Below are 15,102 nucleotides of genomic sequence, written 5' to 3' on the forward strand. Positions count from 1 at the left end.
CCTGTGTTTGAGTTTTTGAAAGTGAATTTAGATAATAGCGAGGGTCACAGTGTTTCAAAGTTGGACAGTGGATCTTTGAAAATAAAGGATGAAGAAGGAGATGAGGAAAAAGAAAAAGGAATTGTTGAAGAAAAAGAAAGAACAGAAAAAGAAGAAAAAGAAGAAGAAGCTGAGAAGAAGAAAAGAAGAGAGGAAAAAGGAAAAGGAAAATTGGAGGAAGCTGAGAAGGAAGAAAAGAAAGAAAAATTAGAAGAGAAGAAGGAAGAAACAGAAGAAGAAAAGGAGACAGTGGCTGAGGTTGAGACAGAATTATAAAAGGAATTAGAAGAAGAAAAAGAGAAAGCTTAAATAAAAGCCAAAGAGAAGAAGGATTCTGAAGAAAAGATTGAGAAAGAAGAGGCAGTAGAAGTTGAGGAAGCCAGTAATACTGATACAGAAAAATTAGAGTTGAGTGAAGAAGAAAAAGAAACTGAGGTTAAGGCTGAAAAGGAATCAGAATTTCTGATAGCACAAAGGAGTAGAGAGACTATGCTAGGCAAAATGGAAAAAGAACTCATTGAAGAGCATAATAAGGAGCTTGATGAGGCTATCAAACAAAGTAAGGTTGTGATTGCACACAAATAGTCCCTCATTGAGTCTTTGGAAAGGATGAAGAATGTCAATGAGAGAAGGCTAGCTACTCTAAAGGTAAAGGGCACACCCTACACTCCTACCTCAGAAAAGCCTAAGAGAGTGAAGCACACTGCTGGAAAACATAAAGTTCATGGAAGGAAGCCTCCTCTGCATCCCTCTTCTAAACATCCTGAGAGTCCTGCTGAAACTTCTCCTGCACAGAACCTCAAAAGTTCTAAGAGACTTAGAACTGATTCCAAACCCCTCTAACTCCCTTCTAATCTGCTCTAACTATGTTTTGTGAACTATTTCTGTTACTTGTTTTAGTTCTTTGTTTGGGTTTGTAGTTTATGTTATTGAATTCTAGTTAAATTTCCTAGGTTTGTTAATTTGTTGTTTTACTTTTATATTGCTCTGGTTTACTAACCCTCTTTTTTGATGACAAAAAGGGAGAGAACACATGATATTCTGGTGATTAAGTACATGAGGAAGTATGTTATATTTTCAGTACTAATCTCTGAATGCTTATCATGTTCTTATCTATGTTATTTTGTTTCCATATAAATAGACAACAGAATATGAGCTATATGATATGAGCTATATGTTTTATATGATGATCCGATAGTTAGATTTTAGCACCTAATTCTCTATTCTTACATATGCTCTGTAGGTTATAATTAGAACTTAGTTTTTAATTCTAGTATCAGTTTCTATTTTTCGTTTGCTTTGATTATTAGACTTTAGAACTTAGATTTCAATTCTAAATATAAGTTCTAATATCAATGTCTAAAACTATTTTTCTATTCTAATTCCCATAGATATATTACTGCACTTATTTAGGGGGAGCTTCATATATGTTCTCATCTTGCTTCATGGTAAAATATGTTATGTTTAGAACTTATAATTTATTAACATGCATAAATTTAGGGGGAAGCACATAATTTATTTTTGATAAATTTATTGGTGTTGTCATCATAAAAAAGGGGGAGATTGTTTGCTCAAAGGTCAATTTTTTATCTCGAGATTTTGATAATTAAAGCAAAACAAATAAATTTTATTATTTTATTTGTGCTAATATTATTTTGTGCAGATTTGAATATGGAAAATAATAAACAAAGCAAAATCCTACAAATCCAAGGAAAATCGAAGATTATGAAGACCATTGAAGATTTTAGTGGTTAGCTTTTTAGGATTTGTTGTAGGATAGACAGAATGTTCATTTATAAGCACAAAAGTAATTTTTCTCTCTTTATCAAAAATATTTTCGAAAATGTTTCCTTAAAAAGTCAAAGCTTTCGTTCTTTATTTCCCTTACCTAAGATGAAAGAAATTATGCCTCGATCATTTTGGTAACAAATTTCTTAGAAAAAGATTTTCTCGGTTTTGAAAAATATCTCTATAAAAATCTGATTCTTATTCACTTACCTAAATGAAAGAGACTTTGTCTCAATCGTTTTTGGTAGTAGAATAATTCGAAAAAGATCTTTTATATTTTTATTTTCAGAAACTATTTTTTTAAGAAAATCCAAAATCTTGGTTTTATTTACTTACCTAAATGTAAGAGATTTTATCTCAATCATTTTTGGTAATAAAATATTTCAAAAAAGATTTTACATATTCTTAATTTCGAAAAAAATGTTTTAAAGGGAAGTCTAAAATCTCTCTCTTATTCGCTTACCTAAAAGAAAAAGATATTGACTCAAAGAATTTTTGGTAACAAAGATCTTTGTATCTTCTAGATTTGGAAAGACAATATTCTGATTTGAAAAGAAGAGATCTTACTTTCTAAAAGGGATTCTCATCCCTTCTATAAAAAGCGTCTTTCTTTTTAAATGACGCAAGGGTTTTTGTTTTAAGAGTATACGTTCATTAATCAAATCTTTTATCTCTCAAAACTTACTCTCAACTCCCTTATTTCCTTTCATCTTATTACTTCACGTTTTATCTTTAAAAGAGAGAAATTTTATAACAACTTCTTTTGAAAAACAGTTCTGATTTCTAAAACGATTTTCTAATCTTAAATACTATTTTTCCTGTGCTTATATTTACATTTCTGTCTGTCTATTTAGATTCTGTAATCTTTTGGATACAGGTTTTTATTTTAAAACATGTGTGTAATAGCTTAGATGAAAAGCTATTGTGAAATAGGTTATCAAGCAACCGTCTCTGTGAGAGAGATTCTAATGTCTTGATTTGAGTTTCTTTTCTCTACTAAAAACAGAAAGGGTTCAAGTTAACTAGAACCTTAGGAAATCTAGTGGGGCAAAGGGTAGATCTAGGAGTTGATCTAGTGCCTTGTACTGTTGGTTTGCCTCTTACCCTTGAAAAAAAATAACATAGTTGAGGATCTCAAGATGAGTCTTGGGGAGTGGATGTAGGCAAGTTAGTGCCGAACCACTATAAAATCACTGTGTTAATATTTTATTTTCTGAAGTTCTGCTTGATACTATTTTACTCACACTTCTGTTTATATTTTAGAAATGCCAAAGTTGTTAATGGTTTTGATGTGCTAAACTGGAATAAGCTTTAGCTATAACTGAACATTAGAACTCTGGACTTCTGCATAGTGAATATACCAAGTTCTAAACTGTTCTTCTATTTTCAATATATCTCACTATTTGGGTTTTAATCAGTTTTCTAATCTGGCTTAAAGCTTTGTGAAGCAGTTTCAGAATTCAATAACTGTATCTCACATAGTCTTTAATATATATCTAAACTTTATGAGGAAGTTCTAATAGTAATAGCTTTCCTTCATAAAGTAGTTTTTGAAACTGAATAAGATATTGTGAAGCAGTTCTAATCTATAACTGTTCTTTACAAAGTCTTTCTATTTTCTGCATAGAGCTTTGTGAGGAAGTTCTAATCTTAATAACTTACTCTCACAAATGCATACTTTTTTCGCTGTGACAGAATTCTGAGTTTGGTTTTAAAAGTTAAATTTTATTTTTAGAAAACCCAATTCACCCCCCTCTTGGGTTGTGCCATACATATACGAGACCCACAACCACCAGCACCAGGCTTCTAATAATTAAGAGCAACCCAAATACCCGTCCCATCATTCCCAAACACTCAACCACCCTAATCAAATTTTGATTCAAAACTCGAACGCTACTAGCCATGTAAGAAAAGTGAATGAATCAGTAAGCAGCAGATTTGAGCAAATGATCACCCATTTGAATGCCAAGACCAAATGGCCTCTCACCAAAAGATGCTTGAGACCCAAATGACTCAACAGGCAAGTTCCTTGAACCAAAAAGCCCAAGGAAAGTTGCCCAACCAACCTCTCGAAAATCTGAGAGAGTATTGTAATACGATAACTCTCATGAGTGGCAACACCTATGAACAACCCATTCCCCAACCCAAAACTCAAAAGAAGGGAGATGAGACTGTGGATGTTGAGCAAGGAGAACAATCTAAAGGAGTAGCAGGAGAAAAGATAATGGAAGTTATTTATCTACCGGGACCTTCGGTAGATAGTAAGAAATACAAAGATAAGGTTGCATTTCCACAGCGTTTAAAGCAAGCTCACCTAGATAAGCAATTTGGAAAGTTTTTGAACCACCTCAAACAGCTCTACATGAATGTTCCATTCACTGACATAATTTCCCAAATGCCTACCTATGCAAAGTTCCTTAAGGACATTTTGTCTTCAAAGAGGAAGTAGGTGGAGAATGAAATCGTTGCCTTAACGGAAGAGTGTAGTGCTTGATCCTGAATAAGCTTCCTCCTAAGCTAAAAGGTCTTGGTAACTTCTCTATCCCTTGTGAAATTGGGGAGATGGAAATTCAGAAAGCCCTCTGTGACTAAGGAGCTAGTGTAAGCTTAATGCCACTTTCAATTTTTAAGAAGTTGTACATTAAGAAGCCGAAGCCTAAGATGGTGATTCTACAGTTAGCAAATAGAACTGTAAAGTATGCTCTAGGAGGTGTTGAGGATATGTTGGTAAAGGTTGGCAAGTTCTTCATTCCAGTCGACTTCATGATTATTGACATGGATGGGGATAGGCACATCCCTATCACATTGGGAAGGCCTCTTCTAACGACGGTTGGAGCCCTCATAGATGTGAAGAATGGGGAGCTTACATTTCAAGTTGATGATGAGAAATTGGTTTTTGACCTCTTCAAAATGGTGAAGTAGCCGACCTAAGTTCATTAATGTTTTAGAGTGGATATTAAAGAGATAGTCGAAGAAATAGCGAGTAAAGAAAAGTCTGGTGACCCTCTTCAAAGTTGCTTGGTAGGATCAAAGGAAGACTTGGAGCAGTGCCATAAGGCTTTCGAAATAGAAATCTATTTAGAGGTAGGAAAGAAAATCTCCCCGGTTTGAAACACAAGGTTGAACAGCTAAGGGACCAGCAGGACGAAAGACCTGAACCTTCTCCTTCAACATTTAAGGAAGAAGATGCACCAAAGGTGGAGCTCAGGCAATCGCCAGCAAACCTCAGGTACGCATTTCTTGGCCCTAACTCTACTTATCCAGTCATTATTAATGCATCATTGAGTGAGATAGAGGAGGAAAATATCCTTAGAGTATTGAGAGAATATAAAAGAATAATTGATACAATATCCATGACTTGAGATGAATCAGTCCCTCAATCTTTATGCACAGAGTCCTCCTTGAGGATAACATTGAACCCTCCATTGAGCATCAAAGGAAGTTAAACCACAATATGAAAGAGGTTATGAAAAAAGAAATACTAAAACTCTTTGATGCTGGGATTATCTATCCCATATCTGATAGTGAATGGGCAAGTTCCATTCGTGTGATTCCTAAGAAAGGGGGAGTGACCTTGGTAAAAGGGGATAATGATAAAACTATTGCTACTGTGGTAGTAATGGGATGGTGGTTGTGTATTGACTACAGAAAACTTAATACCGCCACCTGTAAAGACCATTTCCCTTTACCATACATTGACCAAATCCTAGAACCCGATTGATGCAAGTAAGGAGTCAAGTTATTCACTACAAAGAAGCGCTCATTAGGAGGCAACCCAACATTTACTTTTCGTTCATTTCATTTTATTTTGCTTTCATTTCCTTTTTGAATAATATAGTTTTTTTTATTTCTACTTTAGTTTATGTTATATTTGCTTCCCCACTTACCTTTCTTTTGCACGAATAAGCTTATAGCGTTGATTTTCAAACTATAGACGCCATTATGGACAATGTCATGTCTAAGTTTGGGGGACTTTTATCTTTTATTAATATGGGTATTTGCATATTTTGCCCATACACACACATTTCCACCGTATACGTTTACACGACTAATAATTCTTCATTCATTCATACACATACATTTTTCCTTTCATATAGCAAACCCCCCCCCCCCTTTCTTTTTCATTTTACAGCTTTGCTTTTCAGTACTTTACTTTACTTTGCCTTAAATTTTTATTTTCATTGCTTTGTTTAGAATAAGTGTTATTTTCATTAAGAGAGAAATTCAGGGGTTTAAGTCCAATCTTTGGTTAATTTTTCCCTTTTGAAACCTCTCCCCTGAGATGTACTACAACTAAGTCTTTATTACCTTCCTCCTAATGCTTGTTTTAGATGAGTTCCCTATGTGAAATGTAGTCATATTATCTATCCCTACACCATTCGCAATACTCTTAGAAGTCTTATAGTTACTCTTAGAAGTCTTAGAACTATACCCCATACCTTTTGAAGCGAAATATTAGCTCACCAACCTAATAAGAAAGGAAATAGGCATTCTTTGTAATAAACCCATAGACCCCATAAGAATCCTTACCCTAAGAATAACCATTGCTAACTCTTTGAGCCTTTCAACTTATTTTCTTCTTAGCCCTATTACTCTAAGCCTAAAACCTTTACTTATCACCCTTTTGTGAAAATTGAGTTCTTAAGGGCCTAGTCTACAACCTTAGTCATTTAAGAAGTTCTTACCTATCCAACATGTGTGAATAGCAACCACCTCTTTAAAGATAAAGCTTCCAAGCAAAGAAAAGAGCACTCTCTCTCATGAATAATCAAAAAAAATAAATAAAAGAAAGAAAAGGGAGTTGTATTTTTCTACTTCAAGTTTGGGGGAATACATTCAAAAATCAAAACAGAATAAGAGTTGAGAGTTGAGAGTAGTAAATCATTAGGATAGCTCTTCTAGTTGAATTACATTATTGCCACATTTGATTGGGAACCTAAGGTTGAACCAAGTAAAACCCTCTTAGAATTCATAATTCACATTTTGAATCCTTCTAAACCTTTCTTGAATTGGCCAAATTTAACATTTTTATACCCCATTACTACCCATGAAAGACCTATGGATTGTTAGAATGGTGGAGTAAGCATCATTAGTGGAGATAGGTGGCAAGGTATGGCTTATGAGATTTGTCTTTAAATCTTAAACAGGAAGGAGAATAACCCAAGGATAGCAGTATAGGACTCACATAGACCTTAAGGATTCAAATAGAAGAGCTAAGGAAAGAAGGTGCTTTTTACTAGGTGTTCTTATATTGACAGTAGGAGGCTTGGTTGAATTGAGGATTGATCGTCATTTGATTGGCTCGACCCTGAATTTTTCTTGAAATGAGTGACATAAGTTCTTTACCTTAGGCTTAATTTTTCTGCTTGAGGACAAGCATTTATCCAAGTTTGGGGGATTTTTTATGTGTGCATTTCATGCATACGTATTTATATCTTTAATTTCCTAGTTTGGTATAATTTTAGGGACTTTTAATAATCAAAGTTAGTTTTTGCATGCATTGTGCATATTTTGCATTTGTCTTGTCTTATAGCGCAGGTCCTACCTTTTTTAAGGAGAAAACTCTAAAGCAAGGGTCACTTTAGTCATTTTGGACCGTTCCACAAGAAAAGGACCTAGTGGCAAAATGCACAAGCAGTTCACCGGTCGTGCTTTTGGCTCTAGATAATTAGAAGCATTTGATGCAAAATATACGACCAGTCAACCAGTTGTATACAAAAGTTACGGTTATTGCATCGGCTTTGAATTTAACTCCACAGTTAGAAGCATTCAGTGCAAAATATACGGCCAGTCAACTGGCCATATATAAAGTTACAGCTATTGCACCGGCCATGAATTTTGCTGGGTTCCAACTGCAAAATCTGTCTCTCTGTATGGTAGGCCATGAATTTGGCATAGTGAATGCACAACATAAAAAGCACACCCAGAGCACCAGTTCGTATGTTTTCCTCAGTTGGCAAACTGAAAGCGGAAGAATAGGTCAAAGATCTTTTCAAAAAGGATATTGCAGATTTTTTTTTAAGGCTACAAAAGGATGCAGAAGGGCATCAAGCAATAGCTAGGGAACAATTCTGATTTAGAGAGGATTAATTGGGGATTAGCTCAAGGATCTACTCCAAGTTAGCAATTGAAACAAAATTTCGATCTTAATTTCCTTCATGGACAAGGATGGTTCTAGAGCCACCAATTCCTTTCAATCTTTTGATTTGTAATTTGATCATATGTAGTGAGTAGTTTCCTTAACTAGTGCTGGGTGAAAACCCATTTGAGCAATAATTATGTAATTAATTTCTTTCATTTCTATTTATTGGATGTTTTCTTAACTCGTGTGTGTGTGTACTTAATGCCTATGAATGTGTAGAGCTCTATGTTTTTATGAAATGAAATAAGAGGATGAAGGATTGGAAGGTAAAGTCCTTTATTGGACAGACCCACACATCAACCTATGAGATAGACTTAGGAATAAGCTATTCCTTTGAGGAATTAGGAAGAGTCATAAAGAGTAATGGACTGGAATCATCATTACACCACAAAAGTTAGATGTTCTTACGATTCCAAAACGTTTGTCACTTGGAAGAGGGCATAGATATTAACGGATTCCTCCCCTTCAAGATGCATTCCTTAATAGATAAAAAAGGGAATTGAGCTTCACAATGTTGTTCAATGTGGGTTGATCCCATCACTAGTGCCTTTTATTTATTGGTTACAACAAATCTAGCTTCCTTTTATTTACTTTAATCATTTGCTTTACATTTAAATAATTTAAATTTCACCGGTTCTTCGTTTAATTTCTAGACAATTCATTTGAATCTAAAACTAATATTCAATCCCCTACCCTTAAGGATGATATCTTTATTATACTAATTGTACGATCCGTACATTTGCAGAATCGCTAACAACCACCACCACAACCACCACCACCTCAAACACCACTCTACTACCACCACCACCACATCATTATTAATATAAAAGAAATATTTGAACTAAAAACTGTTTATTATATTAAGCTATTAAAGATCATTTAGATTTATAAATTTATTTGAACTAAAAAATTAAAAGAATTTAAGCAAAAAAAAAAAGTAATTTAGGGGTGATGATTTGGTCAATTCTGCAATTTGAGTAAAATTTTTAACTGAAATAAATTACTCAAATTTTTTTTTTACTTAACCGAATTAATTTTCTTAACCAAACCGTTTTGGCCAAATTAATTTTTATTCTTAACCGAACAAAAGTTAAAGAAAATAAAACTTAATTAAGCGATCCAATTTAACTGAAATTTATGATTAACCGATTTTAACAGATAAAAATTAATCGAAGTTATTAATTACTACTTAATCAAAATAAAAACTGAAGTCTTTTTAATTTTTAATATTATTATCTACTTAATAAAAAACAATGTAGTTTTGAGAATAAATTAATTTGATGAATTTGGTTCAATTAATTTTTAACCGATCACCGAAATTTTAATTTTCTTTAACCGAACTTTTAATCGAACATTTATTCACCGAACCAAATTGGCTGAATTAATCAAAGTAATTAAACCGAATTGGCTGAACCGAATGCTCACCTCTAATGTAATATAACAAAATAAAAGTTAATTAAGTCATTATATTTTTTTTATATATTTTCATTAAATAAATTAAATTACAATATAAAATTATGGGTATTTTGATATTTTTAGTGATTTTTCATTCTATTTTTCTCCTCCCTATAATAAAATATAATTTTATTATAATTTTTATTTATTCTATAAAATATAATTTTATTTCATTCTATAAAATATAATTTTTATTTTGTGTTGCATATTAAACACTAAAATATAATTTTTATTGTGTGGTGGTGGAGTGGTAGTTATAATGGCTGTGGTAGAGTGATTGAGGTGGTAGTAGCAATGGTGCAAAATGATGGTTGTAGTGGTGATGATGCTCGGTATTGATGGTGATGTTGGTGGTTGAGTTGGTGGTGATGGTGGTTGAGGTGGAGGGGGTTGAGCAGTGGTGATGGTGGTGGTGCAATGGTGATGGTAGTTGAGGTGGTGGTGGTGATGTGGTGCATGAGGTGGAGGAGCGATGGTGGTTGAGGTGATGGAGCAATGCTGGTTTTGGTGGTGGTGAAGTGGTGATAATGGTGTGATTGGTGGTTGAGGCGGAGGCGGTGGAGCAGTTGTGATGGTGGTGGTAGTTGAGATGGTGGTGATGATGGTTGTGATGGTGGTTAAGATGGTGGTGATGTGGTAGTTATAATGGCTGTGGTAGAGTGATTGAGGTGGTAGTAGCAATGGTGCAAAATGATGGTTGTAGTGGTGATGATGCTCGGTATTGATGGTGATGTTGGTGGTTGAGTTGGTGGTGATGGTGGTTGAGGTGGAGGGGGTTGAGCAGTGGTGATGGTGGTGGAGCAATGGTGATGGTAGTTGAGGTGGTGGTGGTGATGTGGTGCATGAGGTGGAGGAGCGATGGTGGTTGAGGTGGAGGAGCGATGGTGGTTGAGGTGATGGAGCAATGCTAGTTTTGGTGGTGGTGAAGTGGTGATAATGGTGTGATTGGTGGTTGAGGCAGAGGCGGTGGAGCAGTTGTGATGGTGGTGGTAGTTGAGATGGTGGTGATGATGGTTGTGATGGTGGTTAAGATGGTGGTGATGTGGTGGAGCAGCAGTGGTGGTGGGAGTAGTGGTGGTTGAGGTAGTGGAGTAGTGGTGGTGGTGAAAGTGGTGTTGGTGGTGGTGGTGGAGCGATAATTGTGGTGGTGGTTGAGGTGGCGATAGTGGTTGAGGTGGTGATGAGGGTGGTGGATCAGTGGTGGTAGTGGTGGTGGTAGCGCCATCACGGTGGTGGCGGCGCAGTAATGGTGGTATAGTAGTAGTAGTGGGAGTGGTGGAGCGGTAGTGGTTAAGGTGGTGTGCGATAGTGGTGGTGGAACTGTGGTGGTGGTGGTGGTGGTGATTGAGGTGGTGGTGAGGGTGGTGGTAGTTGTGGTGGAGCGGTGGTGGAGCGGTGGTGGTGGAGATGGTGGTTAAGCAGTGGTGGAGCGGTGGTGGTGGAGATGGTGGTTAAGCAGTGGTGGTAGTGGTGGCGCTATGATGGTGATAGAGTGGTTGAGGTGGCGATGGTGGTGGAGCGTGGTAGTGGTTGAGGTGGTAGTGTTAAATAGCCTTAAATGGTAAAATTTTTATTGGGATAACTTGATGTAATTGGTATTACATGTATTTGATGTAATGAACAATACATGTGTGTTTTGATATAATAAATATTACATCAAATTAAGTAATAAATATTACATATGTAATCTCAATTACATTACATTGTTAAAAAAATCTAACCAAACAATTTAATTAGTCATGTAATATAATCATGATTCTATTACATGGTTGATTACATCATACCAAATATGGCATAAGAGTTTTATTTTAATTGATCATTTAGTATCTTGCCTGACCATAAGGTGACACAATTAAGGTCACTTATATTATAGAATATGTTTTCAATAAAGAAAATAAGTTAGTGGCTTAATTAATACCTTCAATTTTATTATTTATTACAATTGTATCATATTTTTAATTTTTTGACAAGCATTACTATAAAATGAGACCCAAGAGATTAATTATACCCAATAATTTAAATTGTGAAAAAAAAAGGTCACAATCTCAACAAAATGCAATTTCAGAATATTTTTACACTTTAAATTTGATTAATTAGAATCAACAATTAAAAAGGTGCAATTGCAACAACATGTAAATTTTATAATATTTTTACATCATGCAATAGTTAATAAATTTAGAATTTTTTTCTAATTTTTTACTAGAAATTAATTTATGTTACCATAATTATTTTTAACTATTAGATCATGAACTTTTAGAGATTAAATTATATTTCATCGTATTTTTAATTCATAATTAATTTAGATACATCAAAAGTAGCATATCTTACTTGACAAGAATTTGATTTTCATACATGAACTGAATCTTGCACTATAAGAAAATTAAAATTTCCTGATAAAATTTACCAAAAAAAGGATTTTGTGGCATTTAATGACAAATTAGTGAGAAATTACCGATAAAATTTAATTGTAAAATAAAAAAATATTGCTTAATAGTAGCGACAAATTATCATCAAATTAGCAATAAAATTTATCGACAAAATTGAATTTTATCACTAATAAAGGCACCTAATATTGGTGCCAAATCAATAACAAATCATCGATAAAATTTAGCGACAAATGTGAATTTTATCGGTACAAATCGCGCCATAGATACGTACATATTTTAAAAAGTTATCGTCAAATTAGCGATAAATTTGTCAATAAATTCAAAATTTTAGGCAAAAAAAATAGGCGGTAAATGATGAAATTTACCGAAAATATCGCTAAATGCCATAATTTTATTTTTAAATACCAATTTCCTTCTTTCTTTCTTTCTTTCTTTCTTCTTCTTCTTCTTCCATTACTCCTTTCTTCTTTCTTTCTTTCTTTCTTTCTTTCTTTCTTCTTCTTCTTCTTCTTCTTCTTCTTCTTTCCTTCTATTATACTTTTTTTCCTTTTTTCTTTCTTTCTTTCTTTCTTTCTTCTTCTTCTTCCTCTTCTTCTTCTTCTTCTTCTTCTATTATACTTTTTTTTCCTTTTTTCTTTCTTTCTTTCTTTCTTTCTTTCTTTCTTCTTCTTCTTCTATTATACTTTTTTTTTTCTTTCTTTCTTCTTCTTCTTCTTCTTCTTCTTTAATTTTTACTTCTTTATGCTTTTATAATCATTATTATTTTATTTAGTTTAGCTATTAAAATTTAATTAATATAATTATTAAAATACAATTAGTTTATTAATTTAAAAATCACTAATAAAAAACTATGAGAAAATACCAACAAATTACTAACAAAATCAATTTATTTTATTTAAAGTTAATGACAAAATAACGATAAATTATCAATGAAACATTATATTTTAAAATTTTTAAAATTAATTTAACGATAAAATAGAGACAAAATAACAAAAAAATTAACGATAAAATACCAACAAAATCGCAACAAAAATTTTACTAACAAAATTTGCCTAATTTTTACAATGATATTTAGCGATAAAAAAATTTTTTATCACTATTTTTTTAGTGACAAGGGTTTTACCAATAAAAAGATTTTGTCACTATTTATCGGTAATGCTAAATTAGCGGTAGCAAAAAAATTGTTGGTCACTAATTCCTTTTTTTCTTGTAGTGTTGGTTATATTTTCTTATTCCTTGATTTTACAATAAATTAATTATTAAATCAACTAGAAGTATTTTTTTTTCATTTAAATGTTCCAATTTCCCTAATATATTTTAATTGTTTAGTTTAATGTGATGTTAGAGTGTCTCCAACCTTTTTTTTCCTTAGAATATTTATGTAAAAAAATATTGAGCAATATACAACTTTCAAAAAAAAAAAAAAAAACAGAAAACTATGAAAAAACATAATTTAACAATTTCAATTTTTAACACTAAAAAAATTACCTTCTCAGAGTTATAATGACAGTGAATGATTAATAGCAATGAATACTGAATATAAAATATGATTTTTTAAAAAAAAAATATAAACATTAACTACTTTTACCATATTTCAAAATTGGTGACAAACAATTAATATTGTTTACTAAATATTTTCTCAAATTTAAATATATCAATTAATATTTAAGGATCTCTTTTATTAGAAGAAGGACTATTAGAATTTAATACTCATTTTACTTTTCAATTTTAATCACTAAATTTTTATTAAACAATCAAAATTCATCATCTATTAACTATCTATAATTCTTACTCGCTATGTACTAAAAAAAAAAAAAAAAATCTTTCTCGCTAATGAACAAATAAGTAATCTTTAAATTTCTAAATGAAACAACATTGTAATTATTAAAAGAAAAGTTAAAAAAAAAAATTATGCAATCACATTTATATATTTTAAACATGAAGGACTCTTTAATTTGATTAAAAAAAAATTAAAGATACACGTGTGAATTTAACTTAAATCTTAGTAATTTATTTGAAATATCTTTTTTAATATATAGTAAAATTTGGTGATGAGTAATCTGTCACCTGGCTTTTTAGAAATTAAGTCAACATATTCTGCATGGATAAGAAATTATCAAATGAGATAAATATATTTATCACAAAAAAGTTTAGGCAAATCTAATTGTATAGCCACGAGATAACTTTTAGCCAATAAAGCAAAAGGTAACTTTCAGACTATTTTGAATTCAATGGGCAAAAGGTAACTCAAGCAGTAAAGTTTGATGATTATTAATTAATAAAGAAAAGAAAAGTCATGAAAAAAAAGCTTCATGAGTGGATCCCACTCAACTATTGGAATAGCGTTTTTGTTAAAGACAAGGTAATTAACTATTTTATTCCAATTATTATCATTATCTATATTGTTTATTATTAACTACCATTTGAGATTTTTTTTTTAAAAATATAATTCATTAATAATAATATTAAGAATTACACATACTTATATAGACTAGATATAGAACTCTATTATTAGTGGCTATGTTGGTCTTTTAACAAACCAAAAGAATTAATGAAACTAAAATTTAAAAAATATAATATTAGATCTATCCGGTTGTAGTTGATCTTGACAAAAGATATAAATCTTTATAGTAGTGCCTAGTCCGTTAATTAATTTAAATATCAAAATAATAATTTCTCTGAATCTTCTATAACTGGATTGATTTTCCATGAATTTGTAACATATGATGAACACAGATGAGTTTTTGCCATGATGTATCTATATCGTCACTGGAGAAACAGGCCGCACTATCAGACTCTATTAATCGAAGATCCATACCTGCAAATCAAAATATAAAATCTTCAACCGAATAAAATAAAATCAAATATCATAATTCTTTTAATTTTAAACCCTAACATAGAAGGGACAAAAAAAACTTCAATATGGAGACAAACAAAAAATAACAAAACAAACAAAAAGGCAAATCTTCTATAGGAAAAACACTTCTGAGTTTATTAAAGCAAAAGAATCGAAGGAGAAAGTAAAAAGTAAGAGGTAAGGCTACCGCTGATAAACAGTGACAACCAAACTAAAATTAGGGTTAGAAGACTAGAGAGAAAAAGGAGAAAAGGAGAGCACTTCGGTTTTCACTGTATAATTATATCAAAGAAACCCATTTGAGATTTAATCTTATCAAAATGTTTAGTATTTTCATTTAAAAAGTACCATTTTATTGTTGAATGAGAAAACTAAATAATAATTTAATATAAACATTAGGGACTTAATAGTAAATAGTAATATTTATTGAATGT

The sequence above is a fragment of the Jatropha curcas genome, chromosome 8 (assembly GCF_041381405.1).
Source record: "Jatropha curcas cultivar XTBG-Jc1 chromosome 8, XTBG_Jcur_1.0, whole genome shotgun sequence".
Taxonomy (NCBI): Eukaryota; Viridiplantae; Streptophyta; class Magnoliopsida; order Malpighiales; family Euphorbiaceae; genus Jatropha; species Jatropha curcas.